At 49.8% G+C, this 24,890-nt stretch overlaps 3 non-coding genes across 3 annotated transcripts; 1 reads left to right on the forward strand and 2 right to left on the reverse strand.

Moving 5' to 3' along the window:
- Positions 1 to 5,285: 5,285 nt before the first annotated feature.
- LOC111559951 lies at positions 5,286 to 5,419 on the reverse strand. The gene has a single exon (XR_002741413.1). It is a non-coding gene; the product is annotated as a small nucleolar RNA SNORA71 (small nucleolar RNA).
- A 1,362-nt stretch (positions 5,420 to 6,781) lies between these two features.
- LOC111559953 lies at positions 6,782 to 6,909 on the reverse strand. The gene has a single exon (XR_002741415.1). It is a non-coding gene; the product is annotated as a small nucleolar RNA SNORA71 (small nucleolar RNA).
- Positions 6,910 to 23,483: 16,574 nt separating this feature from the next.
- Positions 23,484 to 23,616, forward strand: LOC111559950. The gene has a single exon (XR_002741412.1). It is a non-coding gene; the product is annotated as a small nucleolar RNA SNORA71 (small nucleolar RNA).
- Positions 23,617 to 24,890: the final 1,274 nt, after the last annotated feature.

The following is a 24,890-nucleotide window of genomic DNA, read 5'->3' on the forward strand; positions in this document are numbered from 1 at the left end:
AAGATTGTTGAATTAGATGGGGAGTATTTTAGGAAAGCTGGAAACCAGGCAACGTGAAGCAGATGGACAGAATAGTAAAGTACCCTAATTTCCAGTTTTCCAGTACAAACAAGCATCTGACAACCTCAGATGCGCGTGCTATTTATGAAATCGGCCTGCAACATTTTTCACTACTTACTATGCCAATGCGAGACGAGCTGAGCCACTCACTAGAAGTAAGACAGGTCCCTTCGTTTCTCTGAGCCTTGGTTTCCTCCCTTATAAAATGGAAGGTAATTAAATCTACCTCACTGGGCTGTTGCGAAGATGAAATGAGATAATTATATAGACGGGCTTACTTAGTACAGCGCGTGGCATGCAATCCAAGTTCAATCAGTGGGGGTGGTGATTACCACCAAGTCCTACAGGGATATCTGCAAATGAGCAAAGAGGAAAGTATTTATGGTGTCACGTTGACAGATGAGTCTGTCATAATGACATATTTGTTCTTCACGCTAACTAGCAACATGCAAGACGTGCTCATCGAATAAAAAAAGCTGATATTTATCGAGCGCACACTATGAGGCAGGTACTGTGCTATGCATTCAACATGCATCATCTTATTTAACCCTAACTATTGGGGGTAGGTGCACAGGGTCAAATCACAGAGCCAGAAACTGAGGCCCAAGGAGGCGAAATAACAGGCTCCAGGCCCCCACGGCGATTGAGGGACAACGCGCTAATTCAACAGGCTCTAAATGATTTCATCAGGCTGCTTCCTAATGCGGGTGTAGTTAGGTCTCCTGGTGACACGGTGTTTGTAATCACGGGGACAGAGAGGTCTCCATGAGCCCTTTCTGGTGCACACGGTCAAGACCACGATTGGCCTCATTCCACATCCTTGAATGCTGATTGAGCTGCTCGTGTATGTCAGTCACTGAACTGGTAAGTAACACCCTTGAGGCTGTTAGGTGCGGAGACTCGTCTGGCTCCCCTAGCAAAGGCACAGTGATGGTCAATGTAAGGTCTCTGGCAAGAAAAATAGGAAGACAGGAGTTTTGGTCACTTGGCCATGCCTTGCAAAAATTCAGGGACAGCTGAACCCCGGGCCTTCTGGAACATTAACGTGGTTTGGAGATTGGAATATCGTTCTTCCCCATAAGCGTTCTAGAAATGGCTCCCTCCCTCGCAACGGGAGCTTAGTGCTCTGCACTTTTGGATTCTGTGGTTAAAGGGACTCAATTCCTGTCTCTTCCTGTTTCTGCAACCGACTACTCTGGCTCTTCACATACTCATCACATTTCCCCAGAGGAAAACCTGTTCTTAGTACTATAAACCAAGGTCACGGGTTAGCACTTCCTGTCGGGTGCTTCCCTAATCCACTGAGCTGTGGGTGGGAGGGCGACAGGGCTAGAGTTGGCAGGTGTAGAGTCTGCCCTCAAGACAGGCACAGCCTCCACTGCAGCCACTCATAATCAGGTACGGCACTGCAGCGGCCTCATTGGCTGGTTCCTGGGCCTGGTACCCCGAAGTTTCCTGCCACCCCATCCATGCTGTGAGGGAGGCAGGCAGGCTGCTATGAACACCCAGAGGTGAGAGGCCCTCCCTAGACTCAAATGACACCTCCCGGGTGAGGCCTTCCCCGTCCACTCAGTTTCAAATGCTGCTCTTCCTTCCTCTTGCCCCAGACTTCCTGTTCGCTTCCCTGCTGTATTATTCTTTCGCTCAGCCCTTCTCCAGCAAACTACACAGTTTAGGACGTTGTTTATGGTCTGTCTCAGTCCTCTGAAATGAAAGGACCATGAAGGCAGGGGGTTGCTTTTTTGCCTTCTCTCGTAGCCCAGTTCTGAGAATCGTGCCTCCCACGGTGGACACTTGGTATGAATGAAAGGCGGGGCAGACGATCCACTCTGGCTGGAGGTTTAGCCAAGGAAGGCTTCTTGAAAGAAGTGACGCAAGCGGAGTCAGGCCAGCACCTGAAACGGGGGGTGCATCCCAAGCAGGCAGGCCGGGAAAAGGGGAGCACGTTCGGGAACCTTCAGTAGTCGCATGGCTGGGGCCTACGGTGCTGGTGCGGTGTGGCGTGTGACAGGAGGGTGGACAGGCATGCCATGGGCCGTGAGGAGGGTCCCTCATGTACCCTGGAGGATGGGCAGTCTCCGCTAGGGCTGAGGGTCAGGTGGGGCAAGGGTTGCAGAGGGCGGGGGAGGGCAGACTGAAGAGGCTGGGCCGGGGGTGAGGGTCATTTACAGTTTGAAAGCAAACGAGTTATTTTTCGAGAAGAGCTGTGCTCTGAGCGTATCCTGTGCCCGACACGGCAGTACGTGCTTCCAGCGTGCTAGCGCCCTGACCCCACATCCCGTCGTGGTACTAGGGTGCAAAGGATGAGTGGGCCTTCCACAGCCTGACCCGTGGGGCTTACTGGGGAGGAAATTTTGGTGACCTGGGCCAAGCCAGTCAGTGATCATGCCTCCAGAGTCCCAAGACTCCTCTCCCTTGACCATTTCAGCAACCGAGGCGACGTCACCTCTTCCCTCCTTCCCAAACACTCTGTCACTGCCCCCTCCTACAATGGCAACAGAGATCCCCCAGGCCATAGGACAGAGGTGCAGGGCAGGGGGTGGGGGTGGGGGTGTAGGGGGTTAAGAAAACAAACAATAAAGAAGGGTCTGCTACTGAAAGCGGACAGGAATCTGCTACCGAATCTGACAGGAAACTACTTGGCAACAAAGGGCCAGTCAGTATTACGGAAAGACGTCTACGGAGACCAAGGCCACAACCAACAGTTAGACGTCACTGAAAAGGAAGGAACTTTGGCCCAGCTGGGGAAAATGCATTCATTTTTCACTAGAGGGCCAGGGGAACGGTTGGAGGACACTGGCCCAGAAAGAAGGGGAGTAGGAAGGAGGGGGCTCTTCAAGAGAAATAATGGGTGATGACAGGCCCTTGGGCAGGAATTGAGGAGAGGGGCGAGGCAGAAATAAGGATCTCTGCCCGAACTGGTGGGGAGAGTAGATCCTTTAGCCCCCAAGAATGCCTCCTGTTGACTGAGGCCATCAAGGCCTTGAGCTCACAAAGGTAGGCCTGGCCACCGGGGTTTGACCTCAGCCCCCATCATTGATTTCAATTTCCATGGAAGGAATGGGCAATCAGCCCCTCCCTCTCTACCTTTGGGAGAGCTCCTCTGTGTGGACCTACCCACAGGTGGTGAGGCGCAGGCGTGCTTAGCACACCACTGCCATTACTTCACCGAACAGAACTCTCAAAGGCCAAACCTACTTTGTGGGAACAGTAACAGAAATCCCGACACCTGGCCTTTGCCTACCCCAGCCCCAGAGTTCTCCAAGGGGCGGTGTTCCTCGTCCACGCCATGCCTACCCCTGCTTAGAACCATCCCCTGAAATTCCCCCGGGGAACCCTCCTCCCCAGAGCTCAGAGCACTCCTGCCTCCTCTGTCTCTATGTCCACTCCACTGTCAGCCTCTTTTCCAAAGCCCTGGCCCAGACGTCCTTCAGGCAATGACTCTAACATTTCCCTTTTCTCCCAAACCTGAGCCCCCCCAGAAGCACTTGGGATTGTTCAACCCCTACTTCAATTCCTACATCCCAACTCCTATCCCCTAAGTTGAGCCTTAGGAGTGCACTAAATGGAACATTTCAGTGAGTAAAAAATGGAAGATCTGCTTGTGACCCACTTTCCATATACCTACCTTGCTGGCACACGGAGGTATGAATTTATTATTTTTAAAACATTTTTAATGTTTATTTTTGAGAGGTAGAGAGATAGAGTACGAGCAGGGGAGGGGCAGAGACAGAGGGAGACACAGAATCTGAAGCAGGCTCCAGGCTCCAAGCTGTCAGCACAGAGCCCGACGCAGGGCTCGAACTCAAGAACCACGGTATCATGACCTGAGCCAAAGCCGGATGCTCAACCGACTGAGCCACCCAGGCGCCCCTGGAGGTATGGGTTTTAAAAGAGAAGCAAAACAAAACGAGGAGGGCAGTTTCAAGATTTATTGGGTGGGTGAGGGGACAAGGATGCACAGTGCAGAAAACCCTTGGTTGTAAAAAGTTACAGGAGGAATAGGCAGGGGCACGTGGAGCCTGCTGGACACCTGGCTCAGGTGGAAGGGAACCAGTCTTCCTGGTCCCAGGTGCTGTGTGACACCTGCTGGGGGAGCGGCAGAGCCAGCTGAAGTCTCTAGCTCTGGACCTCAAGTCTCCAGGGTCCCAGGACTTTCCCTCTGGCCTGCTCACGCAGAGAGAAAAGTCCTCCAGGCTGTGCTGAGGCAACAGGATAAGAAGGTCTGGCCATGGTTCACGTGGCGACATCATTCTTCACTCTGCCAGTGTCCATGATCAACTCCGAAATAATCTAAAGCAGAAAAGTCCAATGAGACCAAGTGCTTGGAACTTCTGTATCACTAACACAGGCCAACTTAGCCCCTTGGCATTAACTCACCATGAGGAGGTCCCTCCAGGGCAGCTGGGACCCAGGTCATCCTGAGAGGACCAAAGCTCCATCTCCTTAAGGATTCTTTCAACAATCTCTAGATCCGAGGCAGCATCCCTAGGGTGAAGAGCAGAGGGTCACAACATGCGTTTGGTTTCCAATGTTCTCTCTCAACTGTCTTCAAGCTGCTATCAGTGAAAATGTCCCCATTCATCAGGGACGAGCCGCCAGTTTTGTTTCACACCAAACACAGCTCAAAAATGAATCTCAATGTTCCCAGAGAAGGGTCAAAATAAAACGATCTCTTAACAATTGGGCCTTTGCAGGGCAAGAGCAGATATAGTAATTGGTAGAGAGGTGGCTGGAGGGCTCAAGCTCGGAGGCTCCTCCCACTGAGCCCCCATCCCCCATGTTGGGAGTGAAGGCCACCACCGCAGCCTCTCTCCACTGTCTATTACATCCCGGCACATCTGCCTCCCAAGTGCTTGTGCTCATCCCTGCGTCAAACTCCTTCTCGTGTTGCTCCCCCCACCACCCAACACCTTTCTATTTCCCATCACGTTCCACCCCTTCAAAGGCGTGCACAGGGCCACCATATCCAAAAAGAGACTTCCCTTTGAAAACGTTATGGCAATCAGTATAAACCACCCAGTATCGCGTAACGTCATCATGCAGAATTCATCCCGGCTCCTTAAACCCCAGAAAGTTTCGAAACCTCGCCACCGACATAGCCCGTTTTCCCGTAACAGGAGGCCAAGCTGAGAAAGGCCAAGCTCAAGTCTCGCGTCATTGACTCTCACACAGCAGCCCTCAATGCCTGAGACCAGACAGCACTAGCTGGGGAGAAGCAGGAGTGTGCGAAAGCGCCAGCATTTGAAAGGGATGGGTGTGGACCCTCCAAACACGGGAAACTGCTTTCAACAATTCCTCTCCCTGCATTATCAATGACCAGAGCACAGACAGCCCGTGATCGCTTCTGAATGCAGGTGCATGCAAGGGTAGAGAGAGAGAGAGACCTAGGAAGGGGAGCAGGTGCTACTGGCCTGTGGAATAGGTGGAATCCGGGAAAACCACCCAACCACAGGACCCCGTGAGTGGCCACTCTTTCTTGCAAAAGCCCCATAGAACCTCCCTGCCAAGTGGAATCAAAGAAAAGTCACTTTGGACACAAACACTGGGAAAATATCAGGGTTGGAAACGATAGGGATCCTGTGGTTTTAAGCAGCACAGAAGTCACTACTATCAAAAGTTTGTTGTTTTAAATGAAGAAAATAAGGTTCTGAATAGATCACTGACTTAGAGAGCAGCAGAAGGGGATTCAAACCCAGGGGACGGGAGACTCTGATGCATGGGTCCACTCGTTTCCCATTAAAAACATGCTTCTGCCGTCACTCCAGGGAGGGAAGGTAGATACCCCAGAGAGCTCTCATCACCCAGTGAGACTCTGGAGGCCTTTCCTCTGCAGCAGCCATTGAAGACATGTCAGGGACCAGATGTGATCTAGGTTACCTGGGGCTGAGGCGGGGAACAGATCTGAGGACTCATGGACATTACCTTCTCACTTCTCAGCTCCCCTATACCTTCTTAGGAAGCCCCTAGGAACCCCCACATGATGGTACCAGATGCAAGGAACCAACTCTCCAGAGAACAAACCAGAGATCTTACCTCAAGGACACTGGGGTCTAGAATGTTCCTGATAGAACTCCCATGATGTCTCTCCACACAGTGGGCTCATCTGCAATAGACAAGAACCCAAGAATGGGCCCCCAACATGTCCCTGCTCACACCAGGGCAGGGCAGGGCAAGCATCAGGAAAGGTCTCAGCACAGTAGTTAGCAGATAGTAAAGTAAGCATTTGACAAAGATCGGCTGTTACTATTTCCTAAACAGACATGCTATTTCCTCATAGAGAAGACAGTAGTTAACCCTACTATCCTAGGGGGAGACAGTGCTTGGTCTATGACAGGGTGGCCAATGCTGATTAATGCGTAATTAACCAGTGAGAGGCTGGAAAGGACGCCGATGCCGGATTTATGGGAGTGCCGTGGCTGTCTGACAGCAACTATGCTGGGCCTCGAGGAGAACTCAAGTGACATATATAGCCTGGTTCCCAACAGCAGGGGCAGAAGTGAAAGCTCCAACAGTGACCCTAACGTATACACAACTGCCCCGAGGGCCATGGGGGCCCAAGGTGTCTACAGAGAGGAAGGGATGTGGGAAAACTCCTGGAAGGTGTGGACGTGGAGCCTCCAAACACAGGACAACTCTTTCCCTGAATCCTCCGCCTGAATTGTCAGTGAGCCCGACATTGGCACCAAGTGACATCTAAAAGTGGGTAGGAAAGAGGAAGTGCAGGAAAGCCCCAGGTTTGGAAGGGACAGGAGTGGACGTTCCCAAGATGGGGAAACGCTTTTAGCAATTCCCTTCCCTGCACTATCACTGACCTGGACACAGGCAGCCCATGTCAGTAGCCTACGTTCCCAGGCAGAGGAGAGCTGCCCAGCCAAGCCCAGGACCCTGAGCGCCATCACCATCTCATGTAAACACGCCATCTCCCGTCATCAAGAGGGGGCACGTGAAGACCAACTCGCGGCAAAAACGCCTACATTGTTTAGTCCCCCACAGATGCAGACGGATGATCTACTATGTGCCACCAACCGTGGGCTCAAAGACAAAGAACACAGACAAGACTTCTGTCCTCCCAGAGCTCTGGCAGTTTCCCCACTTAAAACACAGCGGAGCTCAGAAGGACGTAACCTAGCCAAGGTGATGCGCTCGCCACAGGCTGAGGCAGGATCTGAACCCAGACCTCTCTGGCCCCCAGACACAACACCATCCACCACACCAGGCCTCCTGGGGGCTTTCTCAGAACCCGCAGGAGCTCCAGGACGCCCCCCCCACCCAAACCCCCACCGTGGTGTGGCAGGAAGGCAACGAGTCCCTGCTCAAGGATCTCCTGAGCAGCAGCACTTACCCAGGCCTCACCCCCTGGACACCGCGGGGGCACATCCGGCGCTGCGGCTCAGGGTCCTGCAGCAAAGAAGGGGGCGCTGCCTGACGCACAGCCCCCAAAGCCGTCCAACGGAGACTTTCCATCTGCTTCCAACAGAGCCCCAGAGCCCGCAACGCCTACGCAGGAGACAGCACGGGGAAGGGGCTTTAGTGCAAAACAAAGACACCGGAATCGGCCTCTGCCGCTCTGGGGCCCCGCGAGCGCCCCCAATTAAAAACTCACGCAACCGCTGTGCCCAACGGGGGTTTTAACGCTTTCTCTCAAAGGCTGTTTGTTGACAAGAAAACGGGTTAACGCTCACATGGTCACTTCGTGGGCAACCGATGAAGCGCTTTGGGGGATTCGAGGCCCAGAGCCGGAGGTGGGTGTGTGCGTGAAAATCACGCGGCCCCGGGAGCTCTTCAGGCCCGGGGCCACACGGGGCTCCGCACCACTGGCGGCGGCACTCGGCACGCGCGTCGCCGGACCCGCTTCTGGTAGTTGGCGGGACACGAGTCTTCCCCGCGCGCGGGGGATCAGACCCGGAGTCCCATTCTCGGGGACACGCATCCCGAGAGGTCCGCAGCCGGCGGAGGGGCTGGACCCGGACCCAGGAGCGGGGCCTGAAATCGGGGCTGACCTCCGCCGGCTCTCCCCGTCCCCTCGGGCCTCAGTTTCTCCTCCTGTCGGGGGGGGGGGGGATGATGCACCGGCCTTGGGAGGCCGCGGGGGGGTTCCTGTGCATCGCGGCCCCGCAGCGACTCACCCGGGGAGCCGGGCCTGTCGCCGGCAGGGTCATAGGGGACGGCGCGAGAGGGTGCGACACGCCTCCTAATCGTTCAGGACTGTTTGGGACAGCAGCCACTGCCGCAGGAAACTGCTACACCCGGCCCGCGCCGGCGGAAATGCAGCTCGACGGCGGGATGCGCCCTAGAGAGGCATCTCCCGGGCTGAACGCGCGCGCGCTGCCTCTTATCGCCCCCTGGTGGAGAGGAGGTCAATATCTGACCCTCCAAGTATCCAACCCTTCACTTTCCCATCGCCACATCCATCCATCCATCCATCCATTTACCCCTAAGAGAAAATAGTTAGAGGGCACCAACTTTCTCATCCATCCATCCACCTACGCACTCATCCATTCATCCATCTAGATGTTCATCTAGACCCCCATCCGCACAGAAAAAATATACTGAGCGGCTACTTCATGTTAGGGACTGGGCTAAGCACTGGACATGTATTGCAGAAGACAGGGTTCTGATATATTTTGTTGCTGGTATATTCTTGTGGAGATAATGAATCAGCAAACGCAATAATTTAAAATCATGACAAGTGCTACAAAGGAAGTGGGCATGGTGGTATAATAGTGGGGACCTACTTAGCCAGGGCCGACAGCAACGGCCTGCCCGAGGAAATGGTGTAACAGTGTTTTTCATAGCATGCTGTCACTGCAATGCCCCATCCCATCAACGCTACAGATGACAGCTACAACCATAATATCAACTAATAATGACTACGTGTTGAATGCACCCAATATTCCAGGCATTTTGATTCGTTTAATCACATCAGTCATATAAGATAAACCCTACTATTATTAATTTTGCCAATGAGGAAACAAAAGCTCAGAAAGTTTAATTCATGTATATAAGATCACGCAGTTAACGTGTTAAGAAGTGTGCATGATCTGAGAATGAACCCTACTTGTGAGCTAACCAGTTAGCCTGTTGTTTCGTAGGTGCTGGCAGAGGACAGAAAATTCCTGAGGCAGTCTGAGGACCTTATTACAGTGGCAAAGCAGAGAGGGCTTTAAGTTTCTTGATGTTGTTGGTTCCCGTGCCTCAGAGGTCCCATGGAGTGGTGCAGGGCCCATGATGGCTGCCTGGACATACAATGCGTTACAGTGTTACAAAAGAGGAACACTGAGCTTGGGGGATTTGCCACTTGGAGCAAACAGAAGTAAGCCTGCTTTTAGTGTGGGAGGAGACTTTATCTCATCCTTCAAGGTTTGCTCACTGCAAAACACAGCTCTAAGAAAGGGCCTGGGGGAAAAAGGAGTCAACCGCCTTGCATTGTTCGCTTGCCCACAGGGTCCGTGGCAAATTGCTTCTCCTAAACAGAAGATATCAGAGTCAAAATTCAAACCCAGAAATCAATCTAAGAGCAATTTATTTTTTTTTTAATTTTTTTTTAACATTTATTCATTTTTGAAAGGCAGAGAGAGACAGAGCATGAATGGGGGAGGGGCAGAGAGAGAGGGAGACACAGAAACAGAAGCAGGCTCCAGGCTCTGAGCTGTCAGCACAGAGTCCGACACGGGGCTCGAACCCACGGACCATGAGATCATGACCTGAGCTGAAGTCGGCCGCTCAACCAACTGAGCCACCCAGGCGCCCCAATCTAAGAGCAATTTAATAGGTGCTTAAAAATGTGTCTGGTAATATTTAATTTCTCTTTTTTTGGTAATACTTCATTTCCATTCCTGATCAGAAAAGTATATTTCGGCATACTTGGATTAAACGAATGCTTTCCTCATGTGCTACAGACCATGACCAGCCAACAACATTACATTTCAATGCCTACATTCAGAGGTATTCTTGGAAAAACTAGGACCAACAAATTGCCTATTTTCATGAGAATCTGGATATTAAGTGGCTGGGCTATCCAGAGTTTGGACCTAGTCCCTCTTTCTCCCCCGTTTTCTTGTGGCACTCTTCCTGTTGAATTCAGTCGAGTTGTAAATGTCACTTATGGTGTCCTGCCCTCCGCTGACAAAAAACTGGATGTGAGACCCAAGCTGGGTAGGTCATACTTTCTTCCGTGATTTTGCATGGTGAATGTCAGGAAGTATGGATCCAAAAGCAGCTGTGGAACCATGAATAGAGTTATCCCTCTATTAATTTCCAAAAAGGTGGCTTCTTGGAAGTGATATGCTTTGGTAGGGTACTGAAGGGCTAACGTAGAAAGGGAGAACAGGAGGTTCGGGGAAAGGGAGGAAGAAGAATTGGAAGCTGAAGTCGGGGAAGGGGCAGAGGAATAGTATGTGAAGTAGTTACAAACTGGATGGGGTCTTACCTCGACATCTCACTGCATGGCCTGTAACAAATGAGCTTTATTTTTTATTATTTTTATTTATTTATTAAAAACACTTTTTTAATGTTTATTCATTTTTGAAAGACAGAGAGAGACAGAGCACAAGCAGGGGTGGGGCGGAGAGAGAGGGGGACACAGAATCTGAAGCAGGCTCCAGGCTCTGAGCTGTCAGCACAGAGCCCGACGCGGGGCTCGAACTCACAAACCGTGAGATCATGACCTGAGCCGAAGTTGGATGCTCAACCGACTGAACCACCCAGGCGCCCCAATTAATTTTATTTTTTTCATGTTTATTTATTTTTGAGAGAGAGAGAGAGAGAGAGAGAGAGAGAGAATGCACATGCTCATGAGCAAGGGAGGGGCAGAGAGGGGGGAGGACAGAGAATCCTAAGCAGGTTCCACACTGTCAGCGCAGAGCCCGGTGCAGGGCTTCAACTCACGAACCATGAGATATGACCTGAGCTGAAACCCAGAGTGAAATGCTTAGCTGACTGAGCCACCCAGGTACGCCAATAGATGAGCTTTAAATGTTGACACAGGAGAAGAGAAATCCTCATTCTTGCTATGAAAGAGGGACTCACTTAATTCTAAAATGCAAGAAAAATTCCCTCTGTCTGCTCATAGCACTGGAGGCGTTAAAAAAATAATAAGAAAAAAGGACACTCGAACAGATCTAAATAGAGCAAATCAATGAAATTACAAAAACAGAACGTAAAATGGCAGAAAATGAACATAACCATACGTAGAGCAGCAGAGGCAAACAATTTTAGGAATGAGAAAGGGGTCATAGCATAATATTATACATGGAAAATCCGATAGACTCCACCAAAAGTCTGCTAGAACTGATACATGAGGGGCGCCTGGGTGGCTCAGTCAGTTAAGCGTCCGACTTCAGCTCAGGTCATGATCTCGCGGTCCGTGAGTCTGAGCCCCGCGTCGGGCTCTGTGCTGACCGCTCAGAGCCTGGAGCCTGTTTCAGATTCTGTGTTTCCCTCTCTCTCTGACCCTCTCCCATTCATGCTCTGTCTCTCTCTGTCTCAAAAATAAATAAATGTTAAAAAAAAAAAATTAAAGGGGCGCCTGGGTGGCTCAGTCGGTTAAGCCGTCCGACTTTGGCTCAGGTCACGATCTCGCGGTCCGCGAGTTCGAGCCCCACGTCGGGCTCTGGGCTGATGGCTCAGAGCCTGGAGCCTGCTTACGATTCTGTGTTTCCCTCTCTCTCTGCCCCACCCCCGTTCATGCTGTGTCTCTCTCTGTCTCAAAAATAAATAAACGTTAAAAAAATTTTTTTTAATTAAAAAAAAAGAACTGATACATGAATTTAGCAAAGTTGTGGGATACAAAATCAATGTACAGAAATCAGTTGCATTCTTATACACTAATAATGAAGCAACAGAAAGACAAATAAAGAAACTGATCGCATTCACAATTGCACCAAGAAGCATAAAATACCTAGGGATAAATCTAACGAAAGATGTAAAAGATCTGTATGCTAAAAACTATAGAAAGCTTATGAAGGAAATTGAAGAAGATATAAAGAAATGGAAAAACATTCCGTGCTCATGGACTGGAAGAATAAATATTGTCAAAATGTCAATACTACCCAAAGCTATCTACACATTCAATGCAATCCCAATCAAAATTGCACCAGCATTCTTCTCGAAGCTAGAACAAGCAATCCTAAAATTCATATGGAACCACAAAAGGCCCCGAATAGCCAAAGTAATTTTGAAGAAGACCAAAGCAGGAGGCATCACAATCCCAGACTTTTAGCCTCTACTACAAAGCTGTAATCATTAAGACAGCATGGTATTGGCACAAAAACAGACACATAGACCAACGGAATAGAACAGAAACCCCAGAACTAGACCACAAACGTATGGCCAACTAATCTTTGACAAAGCAGGAAAGAATATCCAATGGAAAAAAGACAGTCTCTTTAACAAATGGTGCTGGGAGAACTGGACAGCAACATGCAGAAGGTTGAAACTAGACCACTTTCATACACCATTCACAAAAATAAACTCAAAATGGATGAAGGACCTGAATGTGAGACAGGAAACCATCAAAACCCTAGAGGAGAAAGCAGGAAAAGACCTCTCTGACCTCAGCCGTAGCAATCTCTTACTCGACACATCCCCAAAGGCAAGGGAATTAAAAGCAAAAATGAACTATTGGGACCTCATGAAGATAAAAAGCTTCTGCACAGCAAAGGAAACAACCAACAAAACTAAAAGGCAACCAACGGAATGGGAAAAGATATTTGCAAATGACATATCGGACAAAGGGCTAGTATCCAAAATCTATAAAGAGCTCACCAAACTCCACACCTGAAAAACAAATAATCCAGTGAAGAAATGGCAGAAAACATGAATAGACACTTCTCTAAAGAAGACATCCGGATGGCCAACAGGCACATGAAAAGATGCTCAACATCGCTCCTCATCAGGGAAATACAAATCAAAACCACACTCAGATATCACCTCACACCAGTCAGAGTGGCCAAAATGAACAAATCAGGAGACTATAGATGCTGGAGAGGATGTGGAGAAACGGAAACCCTCTTGCACTGTTGGTGGGAATGCAAACTGGTGCAGCCACTCTGGAAAACAGTGTGGAGGTTCCTCAAAAAATTAAAAATAGACCTACCCTATGACCCAGCAATAGCACTGCTAGGCATTTATCCAAGGGATACAGGAGTACTGATGCATAGGGCCACTTGCACCCCAATGTTCATAGCAGCACTCTCAACAATAGCCAAGTTATGGAAAGAGCCTAAATGTCCATCAACTGATGAATGGATAAAGAAATTGTGGTTTATATACACAATGGAGTACTACGTGGCAATGAGAAAAAATGAAATCTGGCCTTTTGTAGCAACGTGGATGGAACTGGAGAGTGTGATGCTAAGTGAAATAAGCCATACAGAGAAAGACAGATACCATATGGTTTCACTCTTATGTGGATCCTGAGAAACTTAACAGAAACCCCTGGGGGAGGGGAAGGAAAAAAAAAAGAGGTTAGAGTGGGAGAGAGCCAAAGCGTAAGAGACTCTTAAAACGTGAGAACAAACTGAGGGTTGATGGGGGGTAGGGGGGAGGGGAGGGTGGGTGATGGGTAGTGAGGAGGGCACCTGTTGGGATGAGCACTGGGTGTTGTATGGAAACCAATTTGACAATAAATTTCAAAAAATAAAATAAAATAAAATAAAAATAAAACCCCTGGACACATGTGACCCTATTTTCCTTTCAGCCTTCACAAATGCTGGTTGCACATCACTGCGAATGTACTAAATGCCACTGAACTGTTCACCTTCCAATGGTTAATTCTCTACTAGAAGAATTTCGCCTCATTAAAAACATGACTTTAAGAAAAAAAAAAAAAAAGAAAGGGGTCATAGTACAGTCAGAGCAGAGAGTAAAAAATTAGACAAAAATAAAATTCAAAACTTAGGTAAAATGAACACATTCATGAAAAATATATAGCAAAATTGTCTTAAGGAAAAATAGAAAACTGAATAATCTTGTAACAGTTTAAAAATGTTGAATCAGGCAGGGCAACTGGGTGGCTCAGTTGGTTGAGCGACTGACTCTTGGTTTCTACTCGGGTCATGATCCGGTGGGTTCGTAGGTTCCAGGAGCCCACGTGGAGTTCACTCTTTCCCTCTCTCTCTGCCCCCACCCCTGACTCCTGTGTGTGTGTGTGTGTGTGTGTGTGTGTGCGCGCGCGCGCTCTCTCTTGCTTTCTGTCTCTCAAAATAAACTGAAAATTTTTTTAAATTTTTAAATAATAAAATATTGAATCATTAGTTAACACTATTTCCCGAAAGAAAGCATCATACCCAGCTTTTCAGCCTTACACGGTCTCCAAGGTAATAGAAAAAGAAGGAGCTGTTCTCAGTTCGTGTAACAACCATAACCCCCAAATTAGACAAGGTCAGTGAAGGAAAGTAAATTACAGTCCAGCTCATGAAAATAGTCGTAAACATCTTTAAAAATATATTGGCAACTTTCAGGTGGAATTAGCCTTGGCCCCAATGTCCCTGAAGGGTGGGAACTGTGCTCCTGTCTTGTGAATGTCGTCTGACCGTTGATTTCAGACTTCTAGCCTCCGGAAAAACGAGAGAATAAATTTCTGCCATTGTAAGCCACGCAGTTGGTGGTGCTTTGTTATGGCAGCCCTAGGAAATGAATACAACAGACACAGTTAAAATTATTCCCTGCTGCATATTAGCTGTATTAGCAATTCACTTCATCTTTCTGAACCTCAGTTTTATTATTAAAATTTTATTAGTTTTAAACTTGAAAATAGATAAGACATTGGGGCGCCTGGGTAGCTCAGTCGGTTAAGCCTCCGACTTCAGTTCAGGTCATGATCTCACGGTTTGTGAGTTCGAGCCCCGCATCGGGCTCTGTGTTGACAGCTCAGAGCCTGGAGCCTGCTTCGAATTCTGTGTCCTCCCCCCCTCCCCCGCCCCTCCCCTGCCTGTGCTCTGTCTCTCTCTCAAAAATAAATAAACGTTAAAAAAATAAAAAATAATAAAATAGATAAGATATGGGGCAGCTGGGTGGCTCAGTCGGGTAAGTGTTTGACCCATGATTTTGGCTCAGGTCATGATCTCACAGTTCGTGAGTTGGAGCCCTGTATCGGGCTCTGCATGGACAGGGCAGACAGAGCCTGCTTGGGATTCTCTCTCTCTCACCCTCTCTCCCCACCCCCGTCTCTCAAAATAAATAAATAAACTAAAAAAAAGGAAGGAAGGAAGGAAGGAAGGAAGGAAGGAAGGAAGGAAGGAAGGAAGGAAGAAAGAAAGAAAGAAAGAAAGAAAGAAAGAAAGAAAGAAAGAAAGAAAGAAAGAAAGAAAGAAATTCTGGCCTATGCCACCGCATGGAAGAACCTTGAGTACATCATGCTAAGTGAAATAAACCAGACACAAAAGGACAAATACTATGTGATTCCACTTAGATGAAGCACTTAGGGTAGTCAAATTCAGAGACAGAGGGAGAATGGTAGCTGTCAGGGGCTGGGGAAGGGAGGAATGGGGAATCGTTGGTTAAAGGGTACGGTTTCAGTTATGCAAGATAAAAATTCTGGAGACCGGTTGCACAACAGTGTGAACTTCCTTGACAGTACTGAACTGAATATTTTAAAATGGTCAAGATGAGGGGCACCTGGGTGGCTCAGTCGGTTAAGTGTCTGACTTCGGCTCAGGTCACGATCTCGCGGCCCGTGAGTTCAAGCCCCGCATCGGGCTCTGTGCTGACAGCTCAGGGCCTGGAGCCTGTTTCAGATTCTGTGTCTCCCTCTCTCTCTGACCCTCCCCCATTCATGCTCTGTCTCTCTCTGTCTCAAAAATAAATAAACGTTAAAAAAAAATAAAAAATAAAATAAAATAAAATAAAATGGTCAGGATGAGGGGCGCCTGAGGGGCTGAGTCAGAGCACCCAACTCTTGATTTCATCTCAGGTCATGCGTGATCTCAGGGTCGTGGGATCAAGCCCCACACTGGGCTCTGCTTCCTCTCCCCTTTCACCCCCCCCCCAAATAAATAAGTAAAATGGTCAAGATGATAACCTGTAAGGTATGTATATTGTACTGCAATTAAAAAATTTAAAGGTAGGTCAGATAATACATTGAAACTTAGTACCATAAGTGCTTTTTAAAAAATGGATGTTCGGGGCGCCTGGGTGGCGCAGTCGGTTAAGCGTCCGACTTCAGCCAGGTCACGATCTCGCGGTCCGTGAGTTCGAGCCCCGCGTCAGGCTCTGGGCTGATGGCTCGGAGCTTGGAGCCTGTTTCCGATTCTGTGTCTCCCCCTCTCTCTGCCCCTCCCCCGTTCATGCTCTGTCTCTCTCTGTCCCAAAAATAAATAAAAACGTTGGAAAAAAAAATTAAAAAAAAAAATGGATGTTCAACTGACTGAGCCACCCAGGTGCCTAAAAAATAGATGTTGACGGGGCGCCTGGGTGGCTCAGTCGGTTAAGTGTCCGACTTTAGCTCAGGTCGCCATCGCACCGTCTGTGAGTTCGAGCCCTGTGTCGGGCTCTGGGCTGACAGCTGCTTCGGATTCTGTGTCTCCCTCTCTCTCTGCCACTCCCCTGCTCATGCTCTGACTCTCTCTGTCTCAAAAATTAAAAAAAAAAAAAAAAAACATTAAAAAAAATTTTTAAAAGTAGATGTTGAGTGGGGTGCCTGGGTGGCTCGGTCTGTCAAGCGTCTGACTTCAACTCAGGTCATGATCTTGAGGTTCGTGAGTTCAAGCCCCCCGTTGGGCTGTGTGCTGACAGTTCAGAGCCTGGCACCTGCTTCGGATTCTGTGTCTCCCTCTCTTTCTGCCCCTTCCCTGCTTGCTTTGTGTCTCTCTCTCTCTTTCAAAAACAAATAAACATGAAAAAAATAGGTGTTGAGTTAGAGGAAGATGGTTTAATACATTTTAGGATCAACACTGTGATCATCACCATCACTTGATAAACGCTTATATCCATTTATAACTTTAAAAATTTCTTAGAATTCTAGAAATACAATATATATCACAATCCATTTGCCAATATCATACATAATGGTGGAATCATAGAAGCATTCTTCTGTTTTTATCTTGGAAGTCCCAGAGAAATAGCCCGGGGGTGGTATTGGGGGAGGGGGGAGCTCCGATGCTCTTGGTCAGGAAAATCCAAGGTTTTAAGAGTGAAGAATGAATATGGTCAGCTACCATGCTGACAGATAATGAGGCAAAGTCAAATATTATCCTAGAATGCCCAAGTATTCAAGCAAGAAACTTAACAAGCCAGGAAAGTTTAAGTAATGACCCTCAAATATCTCAGTGATTCAGTTAGCAAGGAAGGTTCCAAGTTGTTGTTCAGCTCAGTTAATTAGCTAGGAACATCCAGCTTTATTAGTCAAGAAGGTTGTTTTCAAGGATTGTCCACCGTGGATAGAAGGGAAGTCTAAAGTCATCGCTGAGTTTATCAGTCTTTAGCTAGGACTCCAGTTCTCCAGGGCCCAGCCTTGCCAACCTCTGGAGGCGGAGAGGGCCACATCTTCTCATGCCTGTGTCCATGGCAGAGTCCCGAGCCAATTATAACTTCGCTGAGCCCATGCTGAGTCCCTCTCCAGAACCAGTGGTCCTCAGCCCAGGACAAAAATGAACCAGAAGCAAAACTATTAGGAGAGAGTCTGGGAGGGACCCAGCTAGCCGACCTAGACAGGAGAGGCTGAGATGTGAGTGGAAACCAACCACGGTGGGAAGCATCTGGTGAGGGCCTGGGGCTATTGGAGACCCCAGAACAGGCCAAGATTCAGGCCACGAGCAGCTTAGGAAGAGCTTGTCCTGCTTGAGAGGCGCTGAGGGGCTAGACTGGCTATGGCTTCTGTCAGGTCTCAGTCCCTCCCTGCAGGAGCCAGTCTACTTCTCCCGAAAGACACAGTAACAGAGGAGCAGTAAGAAGCAAAGGAGGACAATGGACAGGTACAGTAAGGTTTCCAGCATGGTGGGCATTCTTAGTCAGGGGACAGGGCCTGGAGCTCCTGCAGGTCTCACAGGGCTGGTTCTTGGCTTCCAGCCTGGACCCTGGACACCACCTCCTTGGAACAATCTGCCCAACAAGCTTCAGCTCCACGTCCCCAAGGAAGGGGCTCTAGACCACAGGGATCTCTCAGCCACTGTGAGGTCACAAACTCCAGCATGGTGGAATGTTGGCCTCCCAGCCACAGTCCATATCTTTATTAATGTGACCAGTTTGTTGAAAGCAAGACTCCTGGTATGCAATCATACTTTTTTTTTTTTTTTTGCCTGTCTCTTTAGACTTTCTTCTTAAAAAAATTTTTTTTAATGTTTATTTATTTTTGAGAGAGACAGAGACAGAGCGTGAGTGGGGGAGGGGAAGAGACAGAGGGAGACACAGAATCTGAAACAGGCTCCAGGCTGTTTCAGCCTGAGCCCGATGCAGAGCTCAAACTCACGGACTGTGAGATCATGACCTGAGCTGAAGTCGGACGCCCAACCGACTGAGCCACCCAAGTGCCCCTCTTTAGACTTTCTAAATGGAAGTATCTTTTCCTTGACCCTAGAAAACTATAAGGCAGGCCTCATAGCTTTTCTGATCATTCTTAGATAATAAGTATTACAATCACAAAAAATAGGGAACATAGTTTTTATTCGATTATTTTAAAAGCCCAGTCCAATATACGAACCACATTTTCAATGATAACTTATAGGTAAGATTTCTCTCACCAGCTGGGGCCAAGCATAGGGTGGGCTGCTATTTGTTGGGGGGGGGGCAGGAAACTTCTCCCTTATCCAAATGTGTTTCTCTTCACCAGGAGGACTCCACCCACTTCCCTATCCCCAATAGCTCCAGGATCAGAACAGATGGAATAAAGATTAAGGTGGGGGGAGACTAGTCTCCAGGTTGGGCACATATTTAATGTAAGTCTTTCTCTCTTGGCCTCTTTATTCCAGGGCTTCTTTGGGGAAACCCACTCCTGCACCCTTCATTCTCCTAGGGATATGAACAGGCTCTCTCCTTGGGGGCTCCTCACCCTAGCGGGCTCTCTCTTGGGCGGGACATCTTGGGTAGCAGATGGACATTCCTACTGACACGGGAGACGGGGGAAGTTCTTGGGTCCTGAGCCCTCAACCACCAGCCGGTGCCAGGTCCTTGACTTTGCGGCAAGAAAGAATTCAAGGCAGAATCAGAGTAAAACATAAATGAGAAGCTTTATTGTAAAGCAAAAGTACACGCTCGAAGACGAGGTTGTGCAGGCACGCTCAGAGAATTTGAGTGGCGCTGCGTAGATGTGGGATTCTGATTAACAGTCAGTTATAATCAACAGGTGGAATATTCCTGTAGGGTTCTGGAAATAGTCCCAAGACCCCTGTATACCATTACGCATGCGCCAGCCTGATCCCTTGCGCTGGCCTTGATTTTTCTCTTGGGAACCTTCGTATGCGGTCAAGATCTAGGAGGAGTCCTCTAGCGCCCCCCAGTGGACGGGTCATTCTCTTCAGTTGCAGGTTAGTTGGGGATTTATGCTGCAGTTGCGCCTCTCGGTGGCTAATCCTGGCCACGGGCATCCTGTTATTCAACAGGTGCCAGGCCAGTTCCCTGTTCCTTGTCCTTCCTCCGGAAGTTACCCGACATTTCCCTATTCTACCTGCCTCACTACCCCAGACTCTACACCTGCGGAAGAAGATGATGCACCTTGGCCTGAGGCGTAGGGTAGGCGGGGCTCACCTGTGCTCCCCACCTTCAGGTAACCTATATCAAGCTCCCAGATGTTTCTGCTGGAACTCCTGGTACTCAGATACTCCTCTTGTTCTCCCTCTTGGGGACAGGGGGTGGGACTATCTTAAGAAATAGAATTCATAATTCTCTCTCTTTTTAATGGCTATGTATACTGCGAATACCGTCACCTTGGAAGAGAGAATTTGGAGTCACAAGCAGTAAATTCTAGATCTGGTCCAATACTTTCTCTGGAAGGCAGCTGCCATTTTATTAGATGGAACCTTCAAAAATTGAGTCACAAGCCGTAAATTCTAGATCTGGTCCAATACTTTCTCTGGAAGGCAGCTGCCATTTTATTAGACGGAACCTTCAAAAATTGCCAACATTGGGCCACAATTTGCTTACCATAACAGCGGTTTGTTGTTGTTCAGCAGTTCATTCCTACCTATATTCTCCCTATATCATGCCTACCTATATATGCCACCTTGGTGTCTTGCTGAAATGGCCATTTTAACATCCTGTTGCACTAATGATTAATGAGCGTCAGCCACGCCTCTTAGAATCCTAGCCTCTTGCAGGCACCGGGGATGCACAAATAAACTGCCCCAGATCCCTTCCCTGGCATCATGGGAGCAAAGGGTGCAGGAGAGTAATCTAGGATTGAATCATTGCTCTGTTCTTTCACAATCTTCTTAGGGCACCCTTGCCTTAATCTCCAGCTCAGGACAATAAGGCCCCCAACCTGAGCCACGCGGGAGGCCCTGCCCCGTCTAGAATGTCCCAGATTCATGGGGGTGCTGGGGACTATAGAAGGGACATGCTCTCAGCCTCCTGCTTGCTTCTTCGCTCCTCTGGCTCAAAAGGGCTGATCCAAAAGCTGATGAACACAGCAGCCAGCAGCCACGGTGGCTTGTGGAGCACCGGAAATGCAGCTCGTCCAAATGTGCTGTTAGTGTTAAACATGCACCAGATTCCAAAGACTTTGTACAGAGAAGAAAAGATAGCAAATATCTCATCAATAATTTTTTTAAAATATAATTTATTGTCAAGTTAACTAACATACAGTGTATGCAGTGTGCTCTTGGCTTTGGGAGTGGGTTCCCAGAATTCATCGCTTACATACAACACCCAGTGATCATTAATCATTTAAAAATACGTTAAAATTTAAAACTACCTGCTGAAATAATATTTTGGTTATACTGGGTTACATGAAATCTACTATTAAAATTGGTTTCACCTTTTTTTTGGTACGTTCTTAACGTGGCTCTTAGAACATTTTAAATTACACATGTGGATAGCCTTGTATTTCTACTGAGAGTGCTGCCTTTTCAAACACAGCACGTTCTCTCAACCTCCTGAACAATCCCACAGTGTCCTCGCAGTGACAGAAGCTTTCTCAGAAATACTAAAGGGTAGCAACTACCATGCTTTGGACCTTTGCTCTGTGCTTCACCTTCAGAGACCCCCCCGCCCCCACCGCCCTCCTCGGTTGCATCCGTCAGGCCTGGATTTCCACATTGTGCTGACCTGGTTAGCACCAGGGATCTGACCGGGGGAACCCCCTCCTCAGGCACACGGAAGTTGACACTTCAGAATGTGGGCTGAGTTAATGGCAGGGTTGCGGCAGGTTGGAGAGGTACACGTGGCCCAGGATGCTGGCAGTGTGAGTGCTTGTGAGATTTGGGAGCCATGAGCCCCGACTCATGCCTGTCTGCAGTGTCCTTTCGGGAGCATGGGGCTTCTATCCATCTTCTCTGCCACTCTGCAAATTTGATCAAACCCCTACTGCTTCAAAGACTCATTTTTAGGACTAAGTTTAGCAAAGCACTTGCCCACTTTTCCCTGTTAGTCTCACGTTCTACTTTCAGGGCATCAGAACGATATTTTATTCTGACAATGTCCAAATATATGGTCAGAATTCACTCATTTATTCAATTGTGCCAGCCACCAAACTAGGTACTATGAATACAGGGGTCAATCAGGCAAGAACCCTCTGGTCCAAACTCCCTGCAATCAGGATGAGCTCTTGCTAATAACAGCTGCTCACGTGGAAAAGCAACCATTTCTACAAGTTAATGACAAATCAGTGGCAAAAGCAGAATAAAGAGAAAAGCAAAACAGGTGAGTGAATGTTATTTCCCAAATTTCAGGCTGCTCTTGGAAGGGATTCCAGGCCCTACGGAGTCAGAATTTGAGCTCCGCTCCACCAGGGGGCGCGGCAGGGCCGTTTGCGCGGGATCCGCCTCCCGGAAACGCCGCTCTAGGACGCCACCCGCGCTCCAGCTGCATTTCCGCCGGCGCTGGGCGGAAGAGGAGCTTCCTGCTGCTGTAGTCGCCTGGCCGTTTCTCCCGAGCCGTCCAGGCCGCCGGTTTCCATCTCCCGCAATCCCTAGACATCCGCAGCTTCCCGCACTGTCGGCTGTGTCTACGGCCGCTGTCCCGCGCCATAGGTCGCGGCTGCCCGGGGTGAGTCCACTGTGGGGATCGCTGGGCGCGTGGTCTGCCCCCCACCACCTTTCGGGGAAACTGAGGCCCGAGGAGTCGGGGAGAGCCGGCGGAGGTCAGCCGCGGTTCCAGGCCTCGCCCCTGGGTTCGGGCCCAGCTCCTCCGTCGGTGCGGACCTCTCAGGATGCGTGTCCCGGGTCGGATCGCTCGCCCTCAGCCCCCCTCACCCCTCCGCCGGGAAGACTCGGGTCCCGCCAACTACCAGAAGCGGGTCCGGCGACGCGCGGGCCGAGTGCCGCCGCCGGTGGTGCGGAGCCCCGTGTGGCCCCGGGCCTGAAGAGCTCCCGGGGCCGCATGATTTTCACGCACACACCCACCTCCGGCTCTGGGCCTCGAATCCCCCGAAGCGTTTCATCGGTTGCCCACGAAGTGACCATGTGGCCCGTTTTCTTGTCAACAGCCTTTAAGAGAAAGCGTTAAAACCCCCGTTGTGCAGAGCGGTTGTGTGAGTTTTCAATTGGGGGCGCTCGCGGGGCCCCAGGGCGGCAGAGGCCGATTCCGGTGTCTTTGTTTTGCACTAAAGCCCCTTCCCCGTGCTGTCTCCTGCGTAGGCGTTGCGGGCTCTGGGGCTCTGTTGGAAGCAGATGGAAAGTCTCCGTTGGACGGCTTTGGGGGCTGTGCGTCAGGCAGCGCCCCCTTCTTTGCTGCAGGACCCTGAGCCGCAGCGCCGGATGTGCCCCCGCGGTGTCCAGGGGGTGAGGCCTGGGTAAGTGCTGCTGCTCAGGAGATCCTTGAGCAGGGACTCGTTGCCTTCCTGCCACACCACGGTGGGGGTTTGGGTGGGGGGGTGGGGGCGTCCTGGAGCTCCTGCGGGTTCTGAGAAAGCCCCCAGGAGGCCTGGTGTGGTGGATGGGGGGTGTGTCTGGGGGCCAGAGAGGTCTGGGTTCAGATCCTGCCTCAGCCTGTGGCCAGCGCATCACGTTGGCTAGGTTACGTCCTTCTGAGCTCCAATGTGTTTTAAGTGGGGAAACTGCCGGAGCTCTGGGAGGACAGAAGTCTTGTCTGTGTTCTTTGTCATTGAGCCCACGGTTGGTGGCGCATAGTAGATCGTCCGTCTGTATCTGTGGGGGACTAAACAATGTAGGCGTTTTTGCCGCGAGTTGGTCTTCACGTGCCCCCTCTTGATGACGGGAGATGGCGTGTTTACATGAGATGGTGATGGCGCTCAGGGTCCTGGGCTTGGCTGGGCAGCTGGGGGCTTATAGGGCCTTCTCTCTTCCTGGCTCACTTTCTGCCTTTTCTGCACCTGCATTCGAAAGTGATCATGGTCTGTCCGTGTCCTGGTCATCGATAGTGCAGGGAGAGGACTTGCAGAAAGCACTTCCCCGTGTTTGGAGGGTCCCCTCTGTCCCTTCCAAACCCTGGAGCTTTCCCACACTTCTCACCACCTTTTTTTAGGTGCCTCTTGGCACCTGTTGTCTTGTTGTACACTCTATGCCTGGCTCAGCACAGTTTCTGTGAGGCTTTAAAAAGGGAGAGTGAGAGTGGGTCCTGTGTCTGTGTGTCTGAGTTGGTGGCGGAGCCACAGCTGTGGTCTTTTTTTAAAATTTTTTTTTTAATTTTTTTTTTAACTTTATTTATTTTTTTTTGGGACAGAGAGAGACAGAGCATGAACGGGGGAGGGGCAGAGAGAGGGAGACACAGAATCAGAAGCAGGCTCCAGGCTCCGAGCCATCAGCCCAGAGCCTGACGCGGGGCTCGAACTCACGGACCGCGAGATCGTGACCTGGCTGAAGTCGGACGCTTAACCGACTGCGCCACCCAGGCGCCCCACAGCTGTGGTCTTCTGACATGGTTTCTAATTTCAGCAGCCCGGTGTCCTTTTCTGCTCCTGCGTTGAAGTGATTACAGGCTGCCTTTTTCTTGGTCGTTGGTAACGCAGGCAAAGGAAGAGTCGCAGGGTTCTTTCTATATTCAGAGGTTCCAAAATGGGACAACCTTAGGTGACCGAGAACAAGGTAGAGGGAGGGAGGCAGGCTTTCAGTGTGCTTACCTCCTAAGACCCAGATTCCCCCAGTGTTTTCCTGTTGGTAAAGATAGTGGGTTCCTGGGCGTGTAAGCAGTGCCACGGGCTTCTTGTCCCTTGCAGGAGTGGGTCGTGACTGCTGTGCCATGTTTGTGAAAGGCGACCTCAGGGAGAAGAACGTGGATTGGGAGGTCCCAGGTAAGTGGGATTCTCTAGAGCTCAGGTCTTGTGCGGGCTGTGAGGCTGGAGGGGTTCAGGTGATGAGGTGTGGGAAAGAGTGCCTTCTTCCCTCTGCCCCCAGCTGTCTGTGTCCCCTCAGGCTGGTAGGCACAGGTCAGGTCCCTCCTCTGCTCCTGAGAGCCCCTGATGAAGGCTGCTGTGACATTGAGAGGCAAGCAGCGGTGTCGGGATGGACAGAGAGAGGGCTGCGATTTAGAGGCAAACCTAGACTCCTTTCCGGTTCCCAGCTGAGTGCTCTTACGTGAACCTGAGCGCTCTTCTGTGATCACCCACGCCAAGTCTTTCAGAACCACGAATGCTCAGTATTTCTGCGCAGTCTCCTCACCTCTTGGTAGGGAGCGGTAAATCGTCCGTGCAAATAAGGGGAAGCTTCTGTGATCTTAGGCTGTAAATCTGGCCATTAACCTGTCTGCTGGGCTCCTAGTTCAACTCAGTTCCTGGGCTG

Source organism: Felis catus, chromosome A3 (genome assembly GCF_018350175.1).
Source record: "Felis catus isolate Fca126 chromosome A3, F.catus_Fca126_mat1.0, whole genome shotgun sequence".
NCBI lineage: Eukaryota > Metazoa > Chordata > Mammalia > Carnivora > Felidae > Felis > Felis catus.